General features: G+C 36.8%; 1 long non-coding RNA gene across 1 annotated transcript in view; it reads left to right on the forward strand.

The window, feature by feature from the left end:
- Positions 1-2,402: 2,402 nt before the first annotated feature.
- Positions 2,403-8,540, forward strand: part of LOC108538828 (uncharacterized) — a 209,292-nt gene continuing 203,154 nt past the window's right edge. Inside the window, exon 1 of the long non-coding RNA XR_001888198.1 lies at positions 2,403-2,513. This is a non-coding gene — a long non-coding RNA (uncharacterized LOC108538828). The remainder of the gene's footprint in view (positions 2,514-8,540) is intronic.

Consider the following 8,540-nt stretch of genomic DNA (forward strand, 5'->3'; position numbering starts at 1 on the left):
CAATAAATAGCAAAAGAACATATATCAATAAATCCCCCCAACTCCTGCCCAGGGAATTGATATAGTCACAGTCATGGATGTTTTCGAGTAGATGGATAGGGTCAGAGAAACAGGTTGGCCAATGGAGAGTATGAGTATGAGTTTGAAGTGGCTAGCAATAAATCCTCAGTAATCAGTTAAAGCATACAACAATAACAGCTTGGCATGAATCCTAAACATATAATGTGAATATTCCTTAGAAGATATATCGTTGAGTAAACTCATTCTAAAGGAACTGGTTAGTTAGGATCTGGTTCATAATAAAAAAGAAGAAAAACTGCTTTTAGCAAGAGGTAATAAAAGCTGAAGTAACGTTTACTGAGCACTTTATGAGACATTTAACTACAATTAATAGAAAATACTAATTGGAGAGTGAAATTACATCTTTAAAAGTTAAATGATTTGAGAGGGGATATTTATTTGAAAAATCACTTGGGAGCTCTAATTCAATCTATAGAATTAACAAAAGCTACATATTCTTTTTGTACTCCATATTTCTAGAAATGTTGGAGGACTTTCAATGGATGAGAAACTGTGGATCATCTGAAAAGATAAAATCAAAACAGAATGCATTGATGAAGACAATTCCGATCACAGCATGCACAGAGCAGAGTTGTAATAGATTGGGTAACTTCATCAAGACGTCTCCATGACTGAAGGTTGTGGATTCTGAATGTAGGAAAGAGTGCAGGGACTTTGACATCTTTAAGCCTTTGAGGTCTATCCTGTTCCAGTTATCACTATGAACTTTGTTTTATTGGCCCTCTAGCCTTCTTTTCTCCTGCTTCTCTCTTGAGCCCACTCAATTTAACCTTCTTATATATTGGACCTATGTCTCCCATCCCATCTTGGAAGTTTTCCTATGGGCATTTAATCCCTTCAATACCCCCCACCACCACAAGAAGGGAGGAAGGAAGGAAGGAAGGAAGGAAGGAAGAAGGAAGGAAGGAAGGAAGGAAGGAAGGAAGGAAAGAAAGAAAGAGAAGGAGAAGGGAAAGGGGAAGGGAAAAGGGAAGGGAAAGGGGAGGGCAGGAAAGAAAATAAAGAGACTTTTTATCTTTCAATAATTTGGTATTACTATATTTTAATGANNTGGGTAACTTCATCAAGACGTCTCCATGACTGAAGGTTGTGGATTCTGAATGTAGGAAAGAGTGCAGGGACTTTGACATCTTTAAGCCTTTGAGGTCTATCCTGTTCCAGTTATCACTATGAACTTTGTTTTATTGGCCCTCTAGCCTTCTTTTCTCCTGCTTCTCTCTTGAGCCCACTCAATTTAACCTTCTTATATATTGGACCTATGTCTCCCATCCCATCTTGGAAGTTTTCCTATGGGCATTTAATCCCTTCAATACCCCCCACCACCACAAGAAGGGAGGAAGGAAGGAAGGAAGGAAGGAAGGAAGGAAGGAAGGAAGGAAGGAAGGAAGGAAGGAAGGAAAGAAAGAGAAGGAGAAGGGAAAGGGGAAGGGAAAAGGGAAGGGAAAGGGGAGGGCAGGAAAGAAAATAAAGAGACTTTTTATCTTTCAATAATTTGGTATTACTATATTTTAATGATACCTAATGATTTTAGTTTTATACTAAAACCAGTGAACCAAGCATCAGTAGACCAAGTAGGACTCAAGAATGAGAATATCTTATAGGTGAATACATGCTTTAGAAAATCAAGCATATGAAAACCAGATTTTACCATAGTAAAGTATTAGATGATAAAACTCAAACTTTCAAAACAATCTTTGTGTTGAGATTAAACAAAGAAGCCCTTTAAGTGGCAGTCTTTTCACTATACATGTTTGTTTATAGGTCATTCACTACAAAAATACATGGAGGAGATGGAAAGGATTTAGAACTAAAATAAAATGGTACTGTGTACTGAAATCTAGCCAAAAGAATGATGTCATATTGCTGAAATGTCTAATAAACTTTGGAAGAAGCAAATGCTTTTAATTATTAAAAACTAGCATCAGGACACTCAAAAGTGGAAAATGAAAACATGCAAACAAATAAATGCTCTTAATGCCAGAAGTATAATAAAACTATGTTTTGTAATAAAACTTAAAAAGTCCAAGATAACATTTATCCTCATGCATAGTTTGACTTAGGAGTCAAATGATATCATTCATGAAATTTATCTCCAGTCTTCTTCTCTCATTATTTGTGCTGGCTTCATTCTCAGATAGGTTCTATGCAGTATTAAATCCAGGAAAAAAAGAAGAAAAATTACAATTTAAAAAAATCTTTCTCTTTTCTGATCAATCTCTCCTCTGACTGGTTCAAATCAGCCCCAATGTGATTTCATAACTACCCTCACCTCAATGTTTATAATCAAGGGAATGAAATGTGTTTCTTGGCTTGGGCTTAAGTCTTATGCCCATCTCTGGAAATGGAGTGGGATCAGCCCCATTGAAAGAACACAGCCTGAGGGCAGGAAGTTATTGAACCCAAGAGAGAAATTAAAGTACTTTTCATGAAAGGTAGGAGAAATATATATAGGGTGATTTAAGAAAACTGCATTTCCAGTGTGCAAATTGTGTACACGAATATCCCGTGTAGTTGTGATGCTTAGACCAATATTTTGGATAAAGTCTGGTAGTACCTTTCACTCCCAATAGAAATGAGGCCTTACTATAAGAAGTAGGCAGAGAACAGCAACCGGAAGTCTCTCCCATGTAAGCCTTGCTTCCACTTGCCACTGCGAATTCAAGCAACTTCAGCAGATAAATCTATATGAGTGCCCACACACCATACTCAAATAACACCTCACCACTAACTACAGCTGCAGAACAGTGTTAATGAGCAATACTGATCTAGTCAGGGGATGGAAAGAGAAAGAATAAAAACATTATTTCTTCGATTTTACAAACCAGAAAAAAAACACATCTTCATCATATGTAGATCTTCCAAGCTATCCAGGATTTACCAAAAAACAAACAAACACACAAAAACAACAAAAAACCTATTAAATCCAATACAAAATACTGAGAAAAATATAATTCTCTATTTTAGATTTAAATAAAATGAATATGATTTCCAGTTTCCATTTCAACAATATTTTACAATGCTAAGTTTTGTAGGTTGATCCTCATACACATACAAATTTCTTCAGACATGATCCTTTGGTTTCCAGAGTGGAGAGGTAGCCCTTTGGGTTCCAGACAGAAAGACAAGCAGAGGTGGGTGTGTCTCTGCCTTTAGTCTGTTCATCATTTTCCACTTTGTCCTGCTCTTTGTGGAGGTTTTGGTTGCCATCTCAGGGCCTTCACTCTGTCTTGCCTCAGCTTCACATCACTTTAAGCCCAAAGCGGAACTGGTCTGCTTTGGAGGAGGAGTCTTTGAAGGTCAAATATCTCAGCCAGTTTCACACTGGGTACCCCATAAACTGGATCTAGAAATTCCCATCAATACAGGATACTACAATGCAACATAGAAAGTATTCCTGCCATTACTACTTTTGGAAACAGTGTACATATTTGCAGTTTCTTTATCTTCGTTCATTTATGTCTTTTTCCATCATCACTAAACAACATACTGTTAGCATCTCCTATTTATCCACATTGTCCCTCCATATATGGAAAATTCTGTCTTTTTCTGTCCTTTCTTTAAAATTTTGACTATATTTAAAGGCCTGTCTTAAATCGTGTCACCTCCTTTACCCCTTTTCATATTATTCTGGTTCACTGTTAGTTCTTCATCACAGAATTCATATGACACTTATCATCTGCATTACCCACTGTACTCATTAGCTTCTGGTTTTATTGTACGCAAGGAGTTGAAGAGCACTGTACACTCCTAGGTTGGTCCTATAACTTCAAAGTCTCCATGATACCTCCTACATTATAAGATGTGTTGCTGAAGTAATTCCAATAGTTTGCATACATTTCAAACAATTCTCAAACTGTCATACTACTCTAAATATTCATTGATTGAGCAAATTTCTCAGGAAATCTCATAGTTCTCTGTGCATCAGTGACATCAGACATGCATGTGTTACAAAGGCAGATTCCTGTGTCTTCCCTCCAGAGATTGCAAAGATTGTTTCGGTATGAACTTGAAAGGTTTCTTTTATTCTCTCCTTTTCTCTAATTCATTTTCTTGTTTATTTTTTTGCATGTTATTTTGTAGTTTTATAATTGACAATAAGTAATTCTGAGGCAGGTAAGCCAAGGACCAAACTTTGAGGAATGTTGTCATGCAAGCTTCAGATACTTTCATTTACGAGGTTCCAGAGGCTTAGGGAATACTGTCTGAAAAAGCATGTCTGAGCCCTCAGTCTGAGTTTTCTTATGTGCTATTTGGTCACACAATTAGCAAAGGCATTGTAAGATTCAGAGCAAATGCCTGAAAGTGGAGAAAGAAGGGAGAAAATTGAGAATGTGAAGCCTGGTTGCGTCTAGACATTGAATTGAGTGGTCTGGATTTGGGATTCAGATAAATTTTACAAATCATTGGTTCAACAGAGGTAAAATCATCCACTTAGGTGTCCAATGAATTGTGAAAAACTCTTCGAAGCATTTGTAAAGGAGAGCAGCTGCACTTCCATAGCCATTGATTGACCTAGTGAAGCAGAAAATTTGATTATTCTCTTTTTTTTAAGTCTTTAACAGTCATGGCTAATTAGACATAAAACCATCTACAGTAGTCCTATTCAGGATCAAACTGAAGACATGACTCAGTGAGCCACTGCCCACACAGGGCAATCTTCAGTTTCCCCATATAAAAATCTTTGAGGGTGGCTTTTGTTAGCACAGAATGTCAAAAATGTTCAGTCACTCATAAAGTGCTTGGTTATGAGACCTTTCAGACTCTTCCCACCTCATGAATCTTTTACAATTACATAGCAGCTGAGACTAGGGACTAGGGTGACACATAAGAGATGGTGAGTGTAAAAAAGTGACATGATGGGAAAATCTCTGCCTGGAAGTCAGGAGACCTGGTGCTAGTTCCCAGCCTGCCAGAAATCTCAGTCATGAACACTGGGCACTTGGCTAAAAGTTTCACTCAGTTTATTTACTTTTTCCCCCCAAAATGCTGTCATATTCATTTTGCAAATTAAGAAACCATGTCTCAGTAAGTTCAAGAGACTTTCCCAGTGCTACATAGTTACTCAGTGATAAAAGTGAAAGTTGAATCCAGACTGTTTAACTCCAAAGCCTCCTCTGAATCCTCATGTTTGTCTGCCATCACTTGAACCACATGATAAACGTAGGTAACTTAATCTGTAGGTGTGCAATCGTGTATATGTCTATGTAAATGTTTTTGTGTGTGTATACATTCCCGTTCTGTATTGCCTTACTTGTATTATAGGAGATACTGAATTTTTTGTAAAAGTGTATGATACCAACGTTGGCTTGCAAAGATAAATGTCAGACAGGTGTATGGGAGTCAGACAGGGTGTATGGGCAGAGTTATCTGACATAAAAATAATAGGTACCACTGAGCTATTGAGAGGAACCCAAAGCAACAGCCTTATAAGTGTTACCTGGAACACAGGACTAAGATCCATAATATCTCTCAATTGTTTCTACATAGTTTTATGTGAAGCTTTCTGATTTTAAAATATTGTCTCAAAAAGAATATCCTCGTCACCAGAAAGTCTATAAGCTGCTGGCTTGATATAGCTGCATTACAAAAATGCAGTCTTATTGTTACAAAGAACCCTTGCACTAGGAGGCAGGGAATAGTATTATTTACATAAACTTGGAAAACATCACATCACCTTTGCAGGATCTTAGTTGCCTTGTGCATGAAGTGGGTCTGACAGCAGGTTGCTCTAGATGTTTTTACCTGCTCCCCAAAACCAAAGATTTAGATTTATGGCAGGGTCTAGACAAGAATATATTTGTCCCATGTGATCAAGAGAAAGAGTACTTAGAAAAAGCAATGCAAAAATTCAAAAGTAGGTCAGACATAAAAGAAAGGTATGACTTTTCTCCATCATTTTTTCCATGAATCACTGGTATTGTAGCAATAGAAATACATTTGACAAGCATTAGGTAAACAAGAGATTGTTATGTCAGGAGGGTGGCTCTAAGAAGGAAGGAGTTTACCACGATGGAGTCATTCAGACTACTGAAGTGGTTATCTCTATCTCTGCTTTTTTACTTCTTTGTACAGAAGTGGTTATTCTCTAGTTTGCTTTAATTTCAGCCTTTAAAGATTCCTTTTAGTAATTATTGCAAGACAAGTCTACTAGCTGTGGAGTGTCAGTTTTCTTTATGTGGGAGTATCTTAATTTCACTTTCATTTTTGAGGGAGTTTCACGGGAGATAAGAGTTCTTCATTGAGAGTATTTTTCTTTTATCACTATGAACGTGTCATGCAACTGCCTCCAATTGTGTCTCTCCTCTCCTCCTGGGATTTCCTGGTACAGATTGGGATACTGGCTGATTCCCTGCAGGATGCTGAGGCTCTTTAAATTTGGCTTCATTATTGTTTCTTTTTGTTCCTGGGACTGGATAGTCTTAATTGAGTTATATTCTAGTTCCCCGAGTATTAATTTCCTACCTGCTCAAATCTGCTTTAGTCCCCTCTACTGACTTTTTTATTTCCTTCCTGAATTTTCTTACTTTTTTTTTTTTTTTTTTAGTCGGAGTTTCGCTTTTCTGGCCCCTGCAATGGTACAGTCTCAGCTCACCGCAATAACGTCCACCTCCTGGGTTCAAGCGATTCTCCTGCCTCAGCCTCCCAAAGAAGCCGGGATTACAGGTGCCCACCACCATGCCCAGCTAATTTTTATATTGTTATTAGAGACAAAATTTCACCACGTTAGCCAGGCTGGTCTCAAATTCCTGACCTCAGGTGATCTGCCTGCCTTGGCCTTCCAAATTTTTGGGATTATAGGCGTGAGCCACTGTGCCCAGTCTCATTACTGAATTTTCAGCTTCAGTATTCCTCTTCGGTACATTTTTAAAGCTTCTGTGTACATAAAGACTGTCTCTATTTGGCAAGACATCATTCTTACACTTTCCTATAGTTCCTTAGATGCGGTATCCTTTAGTTCTTTGAACCTATTTAAAATAACTGTTTGGTCTAGTAAGTCCAATGTCTATGCCTCTTCAGAAACAAAGTCTATTGACTGCTTTTGGTTTTCTGCGTATGAGCCATACTTTCTATTTTTTTTACATGTCTCATAATCTTCTGTGGAAAACTGGACATTATATTAATATATAATGCAATATGACAATTCTGGAAATCAGATTTCCCCTCACAGGATTTGTTGTTGTTGTTATTTTTTTGTTATAGATTTTCGTTTAATTACTTTTGTAATCCAAATATGAAAAATCTCTATTCTTTGTTGGGTGTGGCTACTGAGGTCTCTGTTACGTTACCTTAGTTTTCAACTAATCACCTGTGGGGGATTTCCTTACATGTCTGAAACCAGTAAGTCTCCAAAATGAAATAAGGCCTGTGGTGTTATACATTTCAATTTCATAGAGGCTGGGGTATCAGGCAGCTCATCTCTGCTTACTTATTCGGTTTAATAATTTTTCCAGGATAGGAAAACAAATGTGAAAACATTTTTTTTCATGTTAAGAACACAAAATTTTTCTAAATGCAAATGGGCTCTTGATACGTAAATATTAGCCTTGCCTTGGGAATTTTTCTTCATTATCAATAAGTCAACATATAACTACTGTTGTTTCAGGCTCTTTTACCAAACAGAGAAGCTTGGCAGTGCCATCAGACGGGGTCAGTGATGCATTTGTTACATTACAGCATTATATAGACTGAAGAGAAAACAAATTATATAACATCATATATGATATGATGGCACAGTAGATATATTTCATTAGGATAAATATCAAGTATCAAACCATTACCTCTAGAGGGAAAATACTTCTGGATAGAAGATTGGAAAAATTATGTTACACAATTCTGCTTACTGAGATATTTTGAGTCGATCAACTACAGGAATTTTAAAAACATAGTGAATCAGATGGTATCTAAGACAGTGTGTGTAACTTCTTTCTTCACCATGGTCTTGGGTTATGTTGGTATTTTCTTTATGTTATAAATTGTATATAGGCTCTCTAGAGATAATAGCTTAGAATACCGACCAAAAATAGTACCTTTATGAGAAAAAGAAGAAAAAAGGGAGGAGGATTGATAAGGAGATTATTAAGATGGGGTAGAAAAAATGAAAAGGGATGCAGAGGTGGGAAGCTTACTTCAATATCAGTGTTTGTGTCTAGCATTATTATAGGCATGTAGTAAATTCTAAAATCTTTTCTGACCTGAACTGAATTGGTAATTGATTTGATAAAAAGACGTTAACCTAGTAGGAGACCCTTGAAAAGATACAGGTTTGGGAGAGGTGGAAACTGTTATGTTTAGTTTAAAGCTGTTGGCTTTGCCAAGAGTAGATATCACTGTAAATTGAAGGAAGAAAGAAAAAAATGTAAAAGAAGGTCAAAAAACTATGAATTATGAGCTGTATTTATATCAAATGATAAGCTCTGTATTCGAAGAATACGCAAAAGATTAAAATATGTGTTTATATA

The sequence above is a fragment of the Rhinopithecus bieti genome, unplaced genomic scaffold, assembly GCF_001698545.2.
Source record: "Rhinopithecus bieti isolate Rb0 unplaced genomic scaffold, ASM169854v2 scaffold_13348, whole genome shotgun sequence".
Taxonomy (NCBI): Eukaryota; Metazoa; Chordata; class Mammalia; order Primates; family Cercopithecidae; genus Rhinopithecus; species Rhinopithecus bieti.